Genomic DNA, 19,902 nt, shown 5'->3' with positions numbered 1-19,902 from the left:
AGGGTCTGGGACACTCTGCATGACTCGACCTGGGGATGTGAGGCACGATCAGGGGAGTCCAGTGTGAATAAATCGATTCAGTAGTGGCTTCAGGATCTTAGAGAACCTTTCTTAACACATGGTTTTATAAATCATTAGGGTCTCACAAATTCCCACCTTCTCCTTAATTCACTCTAACTCTCACCGCATTTCCCTTTGGGGACTAGCTGACTGAGAGGACAGCTGTGTCACAGTAGAAGGTCACTGGGCTGAAAGACCGAAGACCTGGGTTCTAGCTCCCCTTCTCTCCCTTGAAAACCACTTGTTCCCTGGCAGGTCTCTGAACCTCACCGAGACTCAGTTTATCCTATAAAGCAAGGACGTCACCACAGGCCTGGTACGGCAGCCGTTGAGGGTTAACTGCAAAGTGTGTAGAGTGTCGAGGTGCTGGGCAAAGGCTGGATATTGTCTATCGTTGTATAATGAATGGCAAATAGAGCGATATAACCTCCACTGAAATTAAAACGTTGGATGTGGGATGTGGTTTCTTTAGCATCTATTATGAATATTTAGTCCATGTATTGAAATCCAGTTCCTGCTTGAGACTTGAGATCCGTATTCCTAAGTCATCTCTTAAATGGAGACTGCTGCCCAAAATGAGAAATGCTGTCTTCTCCCCCCAGATATTCTAGCCTCTCACTCATCCTCTTGTGACTAAGGGTACAACAGTGAAACCTGTAAAACACGCAGCAGACACTCAGTCGTGCTCCTCATCCCACATGCTGTCCCGACCTCTAAGGCTAGAGTTACACATGTGGGCCAGAGGAGGGGAAGACCCAGCCTCGGTGAGGCCGAGCCGCTTGTGCTCAGTGATGGAGCTGGAGTTCTCAGCCAATGGAGGCACAGGGAGGAAGGGTGGACAACCGCAGCTCTCCCTCTGACCAGAAGCCCTGGGTGGGCCTCCTAAGCTCATGGACCACTGGTTGTGTTTGGTGGAGTGTTATATTATAGAAGTAAATCCTTTATAAAGAAGCAAAGAAATAGAATTATTCTTTCTTTTGTGTTGTGGTGGACTGAATTTGACAGAGAAACAGATAGAATATGGGAACTAAGGTCTTGAGCGAAAGACCCCTGAGAGAGGGTCTCTGCTGTGAGGCTGCGGACTCCTGCCGTCACCCTGCTGAGAGCACGCCTCTCCTCCTCCCCCTTTAGAGTACACCCTGGCAATGTAACACTCAGAATCTTTGGCTCTCAAGCACCTCTTAAAAAGAATAAGTTTTGGAACAGTATCCTTGCACTTTCCTCTCATGCACTTCCAAAATACCGCCCTGCCGTTGACCCATGAGCCTGAAGCTCTGTCGTCCCCTCCAGGAACATCCAGGTGATATGTCTGCCGTCAGATTACACCTGCTTAAGCCAACAAGTTTAATTGAATACACAAAATAAGTATAACAGAGTTTTTTCAGTAAGATAGCATTATTTTCTGTAATCCTATACTCTACTAGATGCAATCCATACAGGGAAAAAGCAAGCATTTTTCTTCTGTCATTTGAATACACAGCCAAGTAAGTCTATGAAAACCAGCTCCTGGCTGGGTTACACTTTGTCAACTTGTTAGTCAATAACCTTAGCTTTCTCTCTTTGCATGTGTGAATGAATATGGCTTGTGGATTCCTCTGGGCACATTCTAGTTGCCAAAAAAATTAATCTGGAAGAAAATAATGTGCTTGCTCTCCTTTGGAACCTTGTAGAAGCTTATGAAATGCCAAATGAGAATATTAAATCTGATATGTGAGGGTCATGGTTGTGCTGTGCTGAAGAGATTATTCAGAACTTCTTCTAGTTTTTGGCATCAGGAACCTATGGAGATGAAAATTCCCCCTAAAGTGTTCCAAGTCCTTTGTCTTCTGGCTGTCCTCTCGCTCTTTTCAGACCCGGCCCCTCAGCTGGGGAGCAGGCCCTGAGAAACTCTTCAATTTATTTTTACTCCATCAAACATAGTTAGGTTACTTATGTAGTTTTTAAGATATGCAAAATAGCTTACAGTGTTTTTAATGTTTCTTTCCTTTTTCCACCCCTCTCCACCAATTCTCTATTCGCTTTGCTTTCCAGTAAGTTGAAAGAGGGCAAATTGACAGCTGTTATTTCTTCCTGATGCTTGGCAATCTTTTTGGAGAAAAGTTACGTGCTTCACACTGCTCTTGTTTAGCATTTGCTGTAGGTTTGAAATAGAAGAATATAAAGGGGCTATTGTGCAAATCTATTCTGTAATCCCATTTACAATACACTATGACAATTCTGTTATAAACATATGAAGCATAAGTCACACTTTATCTAATACAGGTTATATTTTGCAAAATCACCGGAATTTATTCCGCTCTTACCATTCCCATAGAATAATTTCCAAAACACATTGTTAAGTGTCATGGAAGCAGGTCAACAGTTGCCACAGCTTGGAGGTGGGGGAAAGGCTGACTTGAAAGCACTAGAAGGGAACTTTTGGGGATGATGGAAACATTCTATGTTTTTACTGTGGTGTTGATCACACAACAGTGTACTAAATTCATACAACAGTACCATAAAACAGTTGAAATATATTGTATGTAGATTATGCCTCAATTAACCAGAATTAAGGAAAAGAAAATCCCAGAATAATACACAGAGAGTGATCCTATTAATGTAAGAAAAACAGAAAATCATGCAAATGATCTTGAGCTACACCTCTGTCTAGGCCACGCCTACCTCTCTGCGCACCTCCACCCACCTCCGTTCTATGGCCAACGCCCCAGAGAGCCAGCATTGCTCTCACTGCCTTCAGCGCCACCTGCGCTCACTCCCTGTCATTTTATCTAAGTAGGGACAGTGTTGCATGGTAGTTAAACATAGAATCTGGAATAAAAGTGCTTGGATTCAAGTCTCGACTGGGTCACTTGCTGTACAACTTGGGCAAATCCTGTATCTTCTCTGTGCCTCAGTTTCATCACCTGTAAAATGTAGATAATAGTTCTTATTGGTTTATCGTAAGGGCTAAATTATATTTATTAAGGTACTTGGCACAAATCCTGGCACATAGTAAGTACTACATATATTTTGACTATTACTGTGGTTATCTATATCTATAAATGCATAAAAAATGGTTTGTGAGGGTTCCCTCTGGTGAGGGCTGCAGTATTGGGGAAAGGTGAATAGGTCTATATCTATATTTTTTATAATCAGGACATATTACTTATTACTTTTGAATTAAAATAAAAGAAATGAGCAAGCAATACCTACTATTTGGTTGGAGAATACGTACTTACCTCTTAGTAATAGGACTGGTTTTCTGCTTTGACCAGATTAGTCTGTTTTCTGGAGGGCAGAAAGCCAGTTTAACTTGGTCCTCCCGTGATGCCCAAGGGCCAGGAGATTGGGTGTTCCGAGTCAGTGAGGTTCTCCGAGTCAGTGTGGTTCTCCGAGGGTGCTGCCTCTGACTGGGCCATGGCCCTGCGCCCCACTCCCTGTGGCCGTGGCTGCTGATGTCGAGTCAGGACTTTTTGCTGCCTCTCACAGGGGCTTTGCAGTTTTAACCAGAAAGGGTGGCTTTATCCTTTTACATATTTGGGCATACGGGCTTCTAGAGAGGCCCCGAGGGTAAAGATTTTCAGACCTAAAATGAGCTACATTAGGCTGGGGATCTAGACTCATTCTAGGAAAAATTGGCTGTGATAGAAACCTCATTGAAAATACCAGGTTGTCGGAAAACCTCTTTGGAGCCAGGTGGGAGAAGCTCTCTTTGGTCTAATGCTGATGTGCTGATGAGCCACAGCTGGAAACCTGAGCTTTATTTTTTAAGTAATTTGATGATTTTACATTTTAATCATTTTATTTTATATGTATGCATATATATCACATTATATATGGTCCATGTGTATAATATATCTAGTGGTTGAAAATGCTTATTTTTCATTTTAGCCAAATGAAAAGATGAATTATTAGAAGATAATCAGGCCGTCGTAGGTAAGATAGGTTACCTATCTCACCTGTCATAGGTAAGACAGGCAAGTAGCTTAGCTGGATCACATGTTGTCTTTACACTGCTCTTGTTAATCCGTTTTTGGAACACTTTGTCATTTCTTTGTATTCCTCTTTCTTAGGAGCCTTTCTTTTCCCCATCGAATTCTGAAAGTGAGAAGAGTTGCATAGCCCTGTGTACTTACGGAGCAAGCCCAAGACATGAAGTTCTTGTGGCAAGAGGTTTGACAGTTTGATTTAGCGGATGATGCTCAAAATGTGAGTGCAGTTGATCAGAGAACTTGACGAAGGTTGGATGGGGTCAAACCCTGTGCGCACATTATTGGAAGAGTGGTCTGAGTTCTGACGATGCACCTGTCTACTTGTCTCTACCTGCTGCTGCCCATAGGGTCGCGTGGATACAGTTGTTTGTGTCTTCACTGGAGGCCGTGGGTCCACAGGGTAACACTGCTGTAAACTCCAAGGAGGAAGGAAAGGACGCTTGCTTCTTGACATTGTTTCTCCTGCAGAACAACTAGGACCCGGATTAGGCAGCCCAAAGAATGAAGAGAGGAGAGTAGGTGACCTCTAGGAATTCAGAAGGTTTTCATATCTTCTGCATTCAAAGTCTGGGTGTCTTCAAAGGCTTTAAGACACCCTCATTTCTATTTCTATAGAAATATAGAACATTCTATCCTACAGAAATCACCCTCATTTCTAGACATAATTACATAAATTCATTTAGTGCTCCAAACTTTGCCTAAGTGTAGGAAATATAATGTGTTCTGAATGAGCTGAAAGCATTCTAATGCACTGCGGTTACATACATTTTTAACTTTTCTGATTTGGCTGAGGTTTGTCCTGTTTCAGCGAGTAGATGGCTGGACGTCAGCTGAGAAGGAATTGTGTGGAAGTGAACAGATAAACAGTCTACTTTCTGCAATGAGAATTATCTTCAAAAATATATAACGTTTAGGTAAGCCTCATGTAACTATGCATTGAAGGGGCACCCATGAATACTAATGGTTAATTTTCATTAAAAAGATTTTTATTTCATGTTTTAGGTGCCTGTGTATTTTCATTGAGGCCTTAATCATGAGTCCTAAAATCTCTCTCTCTTCTGACTGCCTCTAAACCATTCAGATATTCCTTAGGCCTGTACATCAACAGAACCCAGGGACGGACTCCTAAGCCTCTGTGAAGGTTACGTCGAGTGGTTAGGATCAATCTTTGACAACACATGCTGCATTTTTATAGCTGTCTCAAAGTGCGTTTATACATCTGAGAACTCACGGGAAACTCACGCTTCAGAGGCAGCTCCTGGTTTTTAAGGTAATCACCTAGTTTGATAATGCAAAACTATTTTTCTCTTAAGGTGATTTACTTGGTGTGTTTATTCTATTCTTATTTTTGATGGATCACGTAAAATGTAGCAGATTGTCAAGAACTCAAAGGGATGTGTTTTCTGTCGATTCACAGCTAGGGCGGAATTGGTTGAAATTTGAGTTCCATCATTTGACCTTCATGTGACCCTGACCTGGGAGGACAGCGTGTCTCTAGGGGTGGCAGATAATTTAATTTCCATGCATGTCAAGTCCTCTGTTTCTTCTGTGTAGAGGCTGCAGAGAAGTGTCAAATTCTGCAGCATCAGGTGTTCTGCGTTGGAGATGCGGAGCACATTCTCCAGGGGTTAGAGTGGAGACCACCAAGTAGACTTCATTTTAAGGCCTTAGGGGGGCCCTGAAACCATAGATTGTGAAGAGGGAGAATGTTTCTTTACCCTGTAAACTATTCATCTTCCATTTCACTTTTAATATGTGTGCTCATGATAGCATCAACAAAGAAAGTTCCAAAGGCCACACTTAGAACATTGAAGTTTATTATTTTATACTTTTCCAGCTGAAAATAATGGTTGAAAACTCCAGTATGTCAAACAGTGGAATTTAAGTTTCTAATGTGTTCCCTGTGTTTTTCATCCCCAAAGAATTATAGTACGCTGCTCACAAAGATTAAATGTAGGAAACTGCACTATCTACAAGATAAGGCTAATTCCACTTGGCTACTTGAATTTCCTTCTTTTCCCACATATCTCTGGTTTATGGAATACTTTATTATCCTGGAGAGCAATGAAAATTTCCAGCAAGACCAAAGTGAGTGGCCTAGCATGATTTAACACTTCTGTGATTCTGAAATCATAGTTCTGTAGTTCGGTACAAGATGACCTCATCTCCGTTTCATACCACTAGCCCCTCTGTGGAACTCCAAGGTCATTATCCTACTGTAAGAACTTCTGCATTCTTGCAAGTGAATTATAGTAGCAAAGAAGGAAATGGTTTTAGAATGGCTGCTGGATGAGTCATGAGTGAGGAAGATGCAAAGGATAACTCCAGCTGAGAGACATTTTGTATTTTGTAAAGTTCCTACTGGCTTGGTCATGGTAGACTCCTTCCAAAATGAAATTTTTTTTTTTTAGAAATCTGAAGAGTAAGATTATGCACTTAACTCTGATAATATCTTATGAGAGGAGTAGTTTATTAGTCAGAGTATATGCTATATGCCCTAACAAACAACCTCCAAACCTGAGAAAGCTTAACACAATAAGAGTATATATTCTGCTTTTGTCGAAGTTCACTGCAGGTCAGAGGGACAGACTCTGCTCCACGTGGTCACGTGAAGACCTAGGCTCCTTCCATACTGTGGCTGTACATCTCTCAAAAGTGGCTGGGAGTTTGCTTGGTCTCCGCCATCTGGAGTCAATGACAAGAGAAGACATGAAGAAGGCACATCTGTCTTAACTGTTTGTGAGCAGAGGTGAAAAAAAATTGCGAGATGCCTAGAAAACAAAGTGTAGATTTGTACCTAGGAAGAGGGAATGCATTGGGTGAGTGTGTACCCATCTCTGTCATGTAGCGTGGGAAGGGATGGACACTGGAAAGGGCGAGCTTTCTCCCGCGGGTGTGGGATGGGGTGCGTGGTGCTGGGGAACAAACGGAAAATGTTGTGTGTGTTCTAATTCTTTCCGAAACTATAGCAGTGTTACAAGCTTTATCTCTGTGCTAAATTTTGGCCATTTGGGTTGGCAGATTTTTCCTGTGGTAACCCTTTTACATCGTGGCAAGGATTTTCTGGTCTGATTCATGTAAACTCCTTCCCGCTTTTGTGATCCCTGGCTAGCAGCTGGTGAAGCCTTTGCCGTCTGTTTGGTACACATACTCTTCCAAATATCCGTAAGGTACTGACTTATGAGACCAAGATCTGGGAATAGATGGAGCCTCAGCCTCTTCCTGAATAGCACGGGTTGGTGTGGCTGGAAGTAAGACATTTTGGTGCAAAACTCTCTCTCTGAATGTACATAGGTACAAGTTAAGTCTGAGGTTCAACTGAGGGCCTTCCAGGAAAGAGCACGTGAGGAGGACAGAGGCACTTACTGAGGACTTTAAACTAAAAACAGCAACATTCATGGGTGAGAAGGAGCTGGATTCAGACCTGGCTGTTTCAAAGGATTCTGAGGCTGAAATGACTGGAAAATGTTATAATTTATTCTGATTTCAAATAGAAAATACTAATTTTCCTATCCCTACATAGAAGTTATCCTCTTCATGAACCTTAAATTTGAAATTGCCTAGATTTCTTCTCTCAGCATTTCATGATTTAATATATTTACAAAAAATTCTTAGCAAAACTCACCCGGTGTCGCCGGAGAAGTATTTTAATTCTCTGCTTTTCACTTGCTGAAAGTCATTGGCATTTGACCGTAGAAATTAAGAATTTGAATGATTCATTCGTAAAGTACTGGGGACATTAGGATCTGTTTAGGGGCACCAGAATGTCCACTTATTTTCATTGCAGTTTCCAACACAGGATAAGCATTCTGAAGTCGATGCTCTGGGAAAAGCCACCTTCAGTACAAACTCTTATGTTGTGGAAAATTAATCTGATTGCTTCTTTTTCATCATAAACATATGATCTAGCAAGCAGCTGTGTGCCTTCATGTGGTCTCTGGAACTCTACTTTTGTTTTTTGGAAATGCATTTACTTTTATACATGGTGATAGTAAACCAGTATTGAATATTATGTTAATAACACTGTTTTTAAAAAAAGTATCACTTTTTAGCCATAGTGTCCTGAGAGCCATATATGTCATAATTTGATGGGAAATGTATTTCCAGTGTGTTACAAAAACACAAGACTGAAGATTTTCTAGGTAATTAATAAAAACAAATCAGAGCGATTGAAGGCATCTCTATCATACAGTCATTTCCCCGACTGGAATTGTACGATATTCACTTGGTGGGTGAGAAAGCAAAGCAGGAAAATGTGGCCCAGGGGAAAGAGCAGGTAGTTCAGACACTGGCAGTACATTTTTACAGCTGTGTAAACTTTCTGATTCTTAAGCAATTGACAGTCACTGATCAAATGACTGTTACAACGTGGCACGTAAAATCTAGTGGTGATGATTGTGTTTGTGGTAGTATTTACTTGACCTCTCCACACACTTTTTTTCACTTGTATTGAGGTCTGTAAGTGACTAATCTGCAGATTAGCTGTAACGTGTGCCATTTCGGAAAGTAGCTTGGACCTGCCTGTGTAGACCAGCATGCGGTGTCTGGGAAGACAGCTTCCAGAACTGGGTGGACTCGCAATGAGTGACACTCTTCTGTGCGCTCCTGATTCACGGTGAAATCATATTCCTTAATAAAAACATGTTTATGTCCACTTCACCTTCAGTATCCGTTTTAGTTCTTGTTGTTGTAAACAAAAAGATTTAGATTTCTGTGGAAACCAAAACAGAGGAAGCATAATAGACATTTTTGACAAAATACTTACCTTTGAAACATGTTAACTGTTCTTCCTTTTTGTTTTGAATTCTTAGAGACCTACCTCTACATAGACTTCTTCTTTTTAAAAATTGTATATAGCTGAATAAATGGAAAACACTTATATTTAAAGTGAATGTTATAGTTAAAGTTCACATATTAAAGTTATATGAATGCAAAAACTCAAAGCAAAAGCAATGAAAGTACTTGCTATTTTAAAAGTTCCTTATATTTAGCCTAAGTCCCAATTTGATTATTTAAAAACATAATTTTTATAAAGGCAAAATTTCTGAACAAAGTTTAAAATGTTATCGTTTAGGGAAGCTTATCAGAAAAACTAAAAACTAAAAACACTAAAAATGTATTAAAAAAAGTATTTTTTGGAAAAAAGTGTCATTGCTCAGTTTGAGTCAATTCCCCAAGCATTAATGATCCAGTTATAGAAGTAAACAAATTTTTTTCTGATGTCTTTATATTTAAAAATCTTTTCAAATTACTGTAATTTCATAGCTTAGGTGAAATCCATCCATGTTGATTAAAAAATAGAAAACTGCTTAACGGCTGGTTGCAGCCAGGCCTGCATGCAGCCCCAATGGCACAAGGAATCATACAGTATTTAATGTAGTTACGTGGGTCTACATGAGTAATATTTGGATGAAAATGTTTCTATCATTTTCAGCCCCGATGAAGCATAGTCTGTGATACCCAGAGGGGGAAGTGTGCCGAGGAACGGGGGTTACGAAAACCCTACAAACTAGCCTAGCAACCATTCCGGTTCCTGCTGTTGTTCCCCGGGACAATAAAGAGCCTGCTGCCAAGGTCCATTTTCTAAACGGCAAAGTAGGATTTTGATTTACACAGTGTAGCTGACTTGGTTTCACATGTTGTCTCTTGGTCCACTTCCTGACATTCTTCTGGCAGAGGTAACACTCATTCCAATTTTCAGGCTTTCTTCACAAGGCAGAGGCCCTTGTAAAAGCTGTGTGACTCACATTTTCTATTGCGAAAGGCGCTCATCATCAAATCCTGGGACGCGTTCATCCAAACACTTAGAGTTTTACAACCACCATCCAGGGGCACGGAAGAACAAGTTAACGCACTATGGCAACTCTGCGGCCTCTCAACGGGCCTTGGGATGAAGGAGCTGTTTTGCATTATCTGGAGTATGGAAGTGAAAGGCCCGTTGTCTCTGTGCTGTTGATTGAATTAAACTCCCTACCCGGAAAGGCATCCTCTCACCTCTTGAGGCCACAGCAGTATTCCAAGCAGGCACGCCTATGTGAGTGACCATATTATCTAAAACAGCAAGAAAAAGTAATTGTGTTCCTTTGACCTGTGTCCTTGAGGTATCTCCTTATTCTTTTATTGAGTCATTTTTAATTATAAGGGGTCATACTCAAGGTCTTCCTTAAATTACTTGTGTTATTTTCAGGTGAGTCACAGGTATCTGTGGCCATTGTATTTTAAAATGTAAGATTGAAAAGGCTTAAATTTAAACAGGCTACGGAGAGTAAGAGCTTCTTGGTACAGGGACTGTGAGATGCTGGGGAAGGTGATCTTGAGATGCATGGGATTTCTTATTTTGGTAAAGGATAGGAGTAATATCGATGGTGGTACCATGGGATTGGAGTAGAGGAGGGGCCGTTGTCCAAGTGAGATAGTGGATATAGCCTCTCGCGGAACTAAAGAAATAGTGTCCTGACTTAGCTCTTTCCTGGTCCTCTGCCTTTGGAGACAAGCCCTGTAAAGGAGACTCCTCTTGCCCCGGAACTTCACCTCCCAGAGAACTGGGCAGTGTCAGACATCCCAAGATAGCTGTCGTCTCCCTGCTTCTCTGGAAAGCTCTCGCCCAGTTTCATTGAGGCCAGATGTATTCTTTGCCTAACCAGGGCTTTCTGAGCATTAGCTGAATCGGGTGCTTACTGTAATTCAGTGCTATGAAATCTTCAAATTATCTTGCCCCAGCAATATAGTTTCTCCAGTGACAAAATACAGAACTTACGAAAACAGAAGTAAACTGCTGATACTGAGTATTTTTCTACATTTAAAAAATATTAAATTTTGGCCTCTGGTGTGCCTCTTGAAGTGCCATTGAAATAAAATAAAGGCACATGTCTTTGCCAGGCAGGGTTTGGCATTTTTCTTCTGAAAACATTCAGAAGCGCTTGGTTCTCATTGTATATATATGCATTCTGTTACATGCATATTTTCCATTATGTTTTGTAAAAGAAGTCTAAAACTCTTGAATCATCAGACCAGGCAAAAGCATTTCTCAGCAGCCACCATATGAATTAAGCACTTTGGCGTGCGTACTGAAAAGCAGACACTGTTCCTACTTTCCAGAGCCTTTTAGTTTAAAGCGGGAAATAAAAAACAAAACAAAAACAGAAAGAATGCGATCATCCATCCTCTTACTGTCTATAACTGTCTATCTGTCTATGTATCTATCCATGTATTTATCTATCTATTCAAGGAACAAAAAAGACAGAGAAAGAGAGAGAGGAAGGGAGGGACAGAGAGAGCTCCACCACAGCAGCCGCTCTCGCCGTGGTGGGCGGAGAGGGCTTTGGTGGGCTGGGGCTGGGGCAGGATGCATTGACTTGGTGCTGATAACAGACTCGTAACTAGCTTTTGGACATGCCTTTCTGAACAGGCCAGTGGAGCCCTACGATTGTTTCAAGGAATTTCTACCTCCTGGAATTCCTTTGCAGATCCACAGATGATCCTGTTTAACACAGGCATCTGTGACACTCTGAACGCACCCTGGTTCTGAAACAGGATCTCGCTCGGCTCCCCGGAGCTGCTGCCCCACTTTGTCATACTCCGTCATCTACTGACTCCCCAGTGAATGACTTATTTTGAAGTTTTCACTTTAATTTTCTCCTCTCACTTGAGCTTTAGACTGATAGTCTTCCTCTCTTGACATCTGTTTCGCCTCACTGAGAAGGCTGTCCAAACATAGCACGTTACAGTGTTTCTTTATTATCTTTATAGAACAACAGGGTGTAGATGTGTGACCACAATCCAAGAAGCTTGTTGGAGGGTGCTAGGAACTTGCTGGAAAAAGTGCAGTACATGAGCGACCTGGGAAAGCAGTCGACTGCATGGTGAGGCAGGAAAGGAAAATCCAGGACGCTTAGCTCTCATTTCCCAGAAACCCCCCCAGCTGTCTGACCCTCCCCACAGTTTGGAGAAGTTTCCCGGAGCCCTCGTTCTGCGTGAAGGGAGAAGCACCTCCCGCTAACCATGGCGGGCGCATCCAGCAGAGATCAAAGGGCTGCCAGACACTCTCTCTTTGTGACTCCTCCATTGGCCAACAGAGCCGCTCTTCAGCTGTCACTGTCTCATTTCTTTTGGTGGTTGAGACTTACATTTTTCTTTTTGAAGTGGCAGAGAAAAGTTTCATCACATTTTATGCTGCATAAATCGTTCAATAGCTCTTTTTATTTTTTTAACTGTGGAGTTAATGCTGAGTAGAGTTGTAACAGGCATTTACCAAGGTACTATCAAAGGACACAATCAAAATATTGTAAGAAGCCTGGGCCCTGGGATGACAGGCCTCGCGGAAGCGTATGTTAGATATGCCAGCCCCACTGGTAAGCGCTGGGATTGTGAAAGAAACACGTAAGTAGTCTGGTAGAGTATTTTTTGGCAATACTCTTTAGAACTAAATTCCTGTAGCTATAACATATTGAGAGGTTTCAGATAATATTTGCATAATTAAAAACAAGTTATGTGTCATATAATACAACTTCTTGTATTGAAAAGTGAGCCAACATTTATGTATATCAGTGTATTTTTATGTTGTCAAATTTTTTTTCTTCATTATGAGGAATAAGATATATAATCTTGGTAGGCATGAACTTAAAATTCTTGGTTTTGATTGTTTGTGGGGATCCTAAAAGTTATGGCGCGTGATCATGAGGGATTTTGCTGAGGCCCTCACTGAACTGTATGCTGGAAAGGCTTCACATGGAGCAAAAAGACAGTTGACTAGTGAATGAGTCTAGCTGACTACCTGACTTCTTCATTGCTTTATGGCACTACGTACTCTCTACTCATCCTATTTGAAATAACTGAAGTGAATTGAAGTGAGAACTGTGTCATAGGTTTGTGGTGTAATTGTGTGTGTGTGTGTGTGTGTGTGTGTGTGTGTAATCAGTCTCTGTGCAAAAAAATACTCCTGGAAAGAAAGCCAATTACTAGACCTCATGGTAGACAACAAGAAAAGGGATGAGATCAAAGAAAGTGTTTCTTTTTAACCAGAAAATAGAAATCTTGGACAAGTTAAAAAAATGGAATGTTAACTTTGGTAGTGGCTCTCATCTATGCTGTGAACAGTGAAGCATACATTATTTTATGGAAAAAATGAGATGGTCACATTGTATTCTTGGATTTAGGGGCTTTTGAAAGCCTTAGAATATATCCATTTAATTTTCAATTGAATACGAATTTAAATTCATAATTTGAAAAGGCATAGTTTAATTTTTCTCATTTTCAAATTTAATGGAAATTACATTAACACTCCTATATCATATGTCACATAGGACACACCTAGCCTGGCCTCACACTGAGAACAGACCAACCAACTTACAAATACATGAGCCGTGGTGGATTGCAATAAATGAGCAAAAGTGCTACAAATAATCTTCCTCCTTTGATCCAAACCCATTGGTAGTGCCTCCCACAGACTCCACACTGGTCTTGCGACTTGCTTTGTCCAACTGGACATTAACAAACAGTGCAGACAGGGTTTGAAAGGGGCTTGCCCTCTCTTGCTCCTCTTGAGACTCTGGTGACAGCCACACGTGAAGAAGCTAAGCCAGCCAGCTGGATGAAGAGCAACACATGTCCCAGGTGCCCCTGTTGTTCCAGAAAGAGACAGCCAACCTCAGGCACTGCACCAGTTGTCCACAAATGCAGGACTGTGCCCAGCAGAGACCAGCACAAGAACCCCCAGGTGAGCCCACGCAGAATCTTGAGCTTACCATTGCTGTTCTGAGCTATTAAGTTTTGAGGTTGCTTGTTATTCATCAATGTGTAACTGATACAAGAATAGTAAGCTATTTACATAATTTTAAAAGCAGTAATATGAATACTTATGAGCAAAAAATAAATTTTAAAAATAAGAAAGAAGTCATTCAAAATGTCCCCCATATCTGTCAGGCCCCGAGATTTTAGTGTGTCTTCTGGCTGTGGGTTCCTGGTCTCAAGCACAGTTCAGCCTGGCCAGTCTAAAAAAGCAGAAGAAATGTCTGGAAGGAGTCTCAAAGGCTTCTGGTGAGGTTTGATATTAATGCTCTTGAATTTTTTTTCTTTTAATTTTCCTGAAGTATATTTTTTCTGAATTTGGGCAAGGTCAGCTCAGACTAGTTTTAGCTCCAGCAAATGGACAGTTTGTAGAAGCTCGTTAGTCCCTGCTCTGCTGTGTATGACCACCTAATACTGCATCTTTGAGAGAAACACATGAGATCCTCTTTAAACAGTTGGAAAGCAGGGGCCAGCCTGTGGTATAGTGGTGAAGTCCAGCACACTGTGCTTTGGTGGCCCAGGGTTCATGGGTTTGGATTCTGGGCACGGACCTACACCACTCACCAGGCCCTGCTGTGGCAGCGACCCACATACAAAATAGAGGACGATTGGCACAGTTGTTAGCTCAGAGCTAATCTTCCTCAAGCAAAGAAAGAGGAAGATTGGCCACAGATGTTAGCTCAGAGCGAAACTCCAACAACAACAATGGCAAAATGTTGGAAAGCAGGCAGCACCTATAATAAAACTGGTAAGTAACAGGATCTAGTTTCTATTCATTGGTATTTAAGCTCCATAAATCCAGGGACTCGGTTTTATTTTTATTTATTTATTTCACTGCTATATCCACACCCTCATAAAAATGTGGAAGCCCTGAGATTAGGAGGGCTCCTCCAAGGCCATGGATGAGACTGGTGACAATCAGTCTACTTCATGGGTATGCAGGCTGAGAGGGTTTTATTCCATCTCAGAGAAGCAAAGTAGACACAAATACGCAATGTTCCTATGAGATTTTGTGAGATTATTAAAAGCAAACTTCTAACCCACCCCTTTAATCATTCTTCAGAAATTTAGGCTTTTAAACAGAAATTTATGAGTCACATACACGACTGGAGCCTGACTGATGTTTTGGTCCCCATATTCCACATCTGACATATATTGATCAACTCTTCAATGTGGGGTATTTCCTAAATGACACGTTAAGAGCACCATTTATGTAACATTTACAATGAGATCCTCTGGATAGAGCGAGTTATGATGTAAATGAACCAACTTTGGACTTTGAATTAGAAAACTTGAGTGCAGTCCCAGGTCTGACATGGACCAACTGCATGACTGGAAATCCGTTTAACCTTCCTGAGCCTCAGTTCCTCACCTACGTGACATCAACCACATTCAAAACTTTCTTATACAATATGAAGTGTTATAAAATGGAAGGCATGATTATTACAATGTCTCTTGAATGAACAAAATATAATATTTATAACGTCCCTAGAAAATGCCCGTGCAAGTGAGATTGTATCACCTCATGTAAGAAAAATGACAGGAGAATTTTCTAATGTAAAGTTCTTTGTAGCATGGAAGGAGAGCAGGAAATGCATGTTCCAGATGTACTACAGGTTGGTTCATATATCCCAACACTTCACTCAGGCGGGTGATGGTAATTCAAACACACCTGTATTATTCCATTCAAATGCATATGGACAACATAGTCAGGATACTGGAGCATTTATGACAATGATCATAAGTGGCCAGGCATGAAATCACGTTGATTTAGATGATGGTACATTGTGTCAGTCAGAGTTCTTTGGCTAAGTTAGGTAAAAAAATAAATAAATAAAAATGGGAAGGATACAGGTAGTCTGTGACTTGGAACAGAGAGGATCCAGGTGGCCGGCTCTCAGTTGGGGCAGATATGAGAAACAATAGTGGTGATACCGTCTAGTATTTTACTAAAGTCTTTTGAATTCAGGGAAAGGGCTTCCAAAAAGTGAACTAGGCTGTCCCTTTGACCAGAAGTGAAAGTGGCCGGGCAGGCAAGAACAAAAGATGTTGACGGGCTCATCTACTTCTCACGACTTTAAAATGTCTTCTTTTGAGACCTGCCCCAAAGTTATGTAAGCTGCCATGTGATATTTATTTCAAAAATTATATGGTTAGTGCTAGATTTTCCAAAGCTATTTTCTGAGAGAATGGGAGCGTTCTCGGGAAATTGAGCGTCACCCCAACTGGATCCAGGTATTACACTAGTTACACTTGAAAGCTTGGAATACTATAAAGGAATACAAATTAAAAACGGCTTAAACAGATAAACAACAATGAAATTTCAATTCAGAGCAGATTTCATGATAATTGGCCCAGGAGTACAGTCTAAGGCCTAAGACATTTTGCGCCCACTGCAAAAGCCCCGTGACTGAGAGCATAGAGCTGCAGCCATATTTCTGAATAAATAAAATATACTTGCTTTTCTTCAGGATGGAAGGCCTCTGAAAAATTTGATGCTGTCCAGGTTTGTCCACAGCTGGTTGTCAATAATGCTGTTGTAGAGGGTCAAATACTAACCTCTCATTTAAATATTTTCCATGCTAGTCACTTTCACGTCTGCTGTCCCTGAAAAGTTTCACTTCCTTTTGGAGACATTGTGTTTTAAGATTTCATATTTGAATCAAATTTCATGTTTGATTCTACATTTTAGATATGGAAATGGATCGTGGAATCAACAAAACATAAACTCACAAAACAATCATGAACTCACAAAAAAATTCTCAGGAAGTCTTGTATCATTTGATACAAGAAAATACTTGAAGAAAGCTCAATGAGAGGCTGTAGCTTCTGATGTCATCACCCTATGCTTGTAGTCATTCCTGAACAATTCATCAACTTTGTGAGTAATTCTTGAGTAAATGTCTTAAGCATTTCTAGATGCAAATTAACTCCACCATATTTTTGTACGAAAAGATTACAAAGCAATTATTCTATATTATAGTATACCAAAATGTGAGCATTTCCTCTTAGAATATAATTAACATCTGAATTTATGTTCATTCCTTATAATGAATAGATAGATGCAAACTTATGATTCTCAAGTAAACTGGTAGAAAATTCTCTGAGACACACTGGACTACTTGAGAACAACGTGACATGTAGCCTGTAATTATGCATATTCACAAAGATCATTGCTAATATGCCATGTATCACCAGAGACAGGAGTGAACCTTGTTGAGATGACATTTAGTAAGTGGTAGCACTTATCTGAGCCACCCTTTCTGAGCACCTGCATTGTGACAGCCCTTGTCACTTGGGATGCTCTTGTCCCCCAACGCATGACATAACAAATCAATTAATTGGAGAAAAACCAAATCTACGTTAAAGATTTATAGTTATACTATTTGCTATACTGTTCACTTTACACTGAATATTTAAAAAAATTATGTGCTGGAGCCCGCACGGTGGCCTAGTGGTTAAGTTCAGATGCTCTGCTTCTGTGGCCCAGGGTTCGCAGGTTCGGATCCCACTCACGGACCTAGCCCCACTTCTCAAGCCATGCTGTGGTGACATCCCACATAAAGAAGAGGAAGATGTTAGCTCAGTGGCAATCTTCCTCAAGCAAAAAGAGGAAGACTGGCAACAGATGTCAGCTCAGGACCAATCTTCCTCATAAAAAAAAGAAGAGAAAGAATTATCTATAAATATTTTGTGTTCCCGATATTAATTGAATATATCTACCCTAGAGATTGGCAAAGCCTTTTAGCCTAGAAATTGCTGAAACTCTTGATGAAATGTGATGAAGCGATGTGTCTCTGCTTAGCCCTCACGTCCTTCAGCAATCCCTCTTCTTTGTTCTGGCTCTCCAAAATACGTGCCAATCAGCCCCGGAATAGTTTCTGTCCTATCCAGAAGCTATGAATCCAAGTCCACAAGCTTAGAAATACAATGTGGCTGTCTCTAGTTTTCCTGTAACCGAGCTGCAGCAAGCCTCTAGTCAACTGCATGATGAAATTAACCTTTGCTTGGGTCTTTTTACGTTATGCCCAAATTTTGTCTAGTTGCTCCAGTGGGAGTGGGGTGAGGAATTGGGGCTGATGTCGTGTCAGGCATTGTGTGGTCCGTGGGGTGGGTAGATGGCATGTCTTGTGTGAGTCATCAGTGATCTGCCCTGGCTTCTGCTGAGACAGTGTCTTCTCAGAATGGGTCTAGCTGTCTTCCCGCAGATGTTTGCTGTGCTTTCCCTGTTACCATCACCAAGGCTTGAGATCTTCAGTCTTCTCTGGTTCTTGATGCAGGAATAGATCTCACTGTTCCAACATAGCATTAGGCGCAGGCAACTCTGTGAGGCCTTTGCAGGCCTCTCTATTCAGACAGTGCAAACCACTTCCACTCCACCACCCAGTCACGCTGAGCACAGGGAGCCCCGGGGTCTGGCTGCCTCCCCAGGTCCTATTCAGCAGTGGAAGGCAGAAATCCCCTCTGAATTTTCACAGTGAAATGTGCTTCTTGATGTTCTCCATCTCAGTAAATGCCACCATTATTTACACAGTTAAACCAAAAACTTAGATTTATCCTTATTCTTCTTTCTTGCTCATCCCCATCCAGTCTGTTTGGAAGTCCTCTCAACTCTACCTTAAATTATACCCTTAAGCCACTTCTTCTCAACACCCCACTGCTGCCATCCTAACTCAAGCCAGCCTGTGGTCTCACCTGGCTCACAGTAACAACTCCTTCACCTGCGTCTGCGAATCCCCTGTTTCTACAATTGCGCCGTCCTCCCACCCCTGGAGTAACCTGCTAGAATCTTACATCAAATCGTGCTGCGCTTCCACTGGAAACTCTTCAGGGACTTAGCATCAGGTATGGGATGAAATCCACATCTCTCACCAAGGCCTCAAGGGCCTGGTCACTCTGCTGCTTCAGGTCTGGGCTTCTTGTCGTTTCTTGACTGCGCTGAGCTCAGTCCTTCCCCAAGACATGCACTTTCCAATTCCCTGCTCTGCCCCACGTTTCCCTTTTAAATCCTTCAGATGTCTTCTCAATGCCCCTCCTCAGGGGAGCCTTCATCCCCTATTTCCTTACCAGACTTCTTTATCTTCACAACATTTGTTACTGCCCCGAATCATCTGTTTATGAGTTTATCCTGTGCCTTCACCACTGGCCTGTACTTTGTCCTCCCAAGTGCAATCCGTAGCATATACTACACTGCCTGGTGCATAGTAGGCCATCAATAAATGTCTTTATCAGTGGATGAACGCACTTGATATTGGAAATACAGTGAAAATGGGACAGTGTTTTATAGTCACTGTATTTATTTTTGAAGATGAGAACAGTTTCTAGATTAAATCCGAACTCAAAGACTCCTTTCATGTGGTAGAAGATATAGAAAGTGATACTTCTTATGTGTGACTAAGATCTTACCTCTGGCTTCAACAGAATGTGATTTTTACTATTTAACCACGTTATGTCCACTATTGTGTAGCATCCAGGAGTCAAGAAGATATGCATCTTCCTCAATCCAAAATCCATGATCCAGAATGTTATTTAAAATAGCAGAAAATCAAGGGATCGGTGACCTGGAAATCCTCCCACAAACCATAGTAACTGATATGTTCACCAACCTTGCCAGCATGTGCAACAATACTGGCATAGGGCATCAAGAATTTCTGGAAAATGTGAACTGCATACATTAGACGTTTATCATTAAGCCACCGTGGCTTTGTATTATTATTAGCTGTGTTCCTGTTAATAGTGTTTGACATTTATATACCCCAGGGCTCTTTCAGTTCTAAGTGACTGGAACCCAATTTAAACTAGCTTAAGCAAAGAACAATATTTATTGGCCGATGTAACTGGCAGGTTGAGGCTGGAATCTGGGCTCAGATGATGTTTTCATGGCTTGAGCTCTCTCCATTCCTCGGTTCTGCTTCTCACTGCTGCTATGTGTGTGTTGGCCTCTTTTTCTATGTAAAGAGGCTCTCGTCATGTGGCAGAAAAGTAATGGCACGCCTACATCTTAAGAACTCGTGATTCAAATAGAAGAGTCTTTTGCAGCAGGTACAGCTGAAGTGTCCCTGAGAGCATTCTGATTGGTCAAGCT

At 41.4% G+C, this 19,902-nt stretch overlaps 1 long non-coding RNA gene across 1 annotated transcript; it reads left to right on the top strand.

Annotated features, from left to right (window-relative positions):
• The first annotated feature begins 4,650 nt into the window (after positions 1-4,650).
• LOC111772599 (uncharacterized) lies at positions 4,651-8,690 on the top strand. Its single transcript, XR_002806600.2, has 3 exons — positions 4,651-4,945; positions 5,113-5,301; positions 6,597-8,690. It is a non-coding gene; the product is annotated as an uncharacterized lncRNA (long non-coding RNA).
• Positions 8,691-19,902: the final 11,212 nt, after the last annotated feature.

Source organism: Equus caballus, chromosome 2 (genome assembly GCF_041296265.1).
Source record: "Equus caballus isolate H_3958 breed thoroughbred chromosome 2, TB-T2T, whole genome shotgun sequence".
NCBI lineage: Eukaryota > Metazoa > Chordata > Mammalia > Perissodactyla > Equidae > Equus > Equus caballus.
Note: the sequence above shows the minus strand (reverse complement) of the source record. Positions and strands in the feature narration are given on the sequence as shown.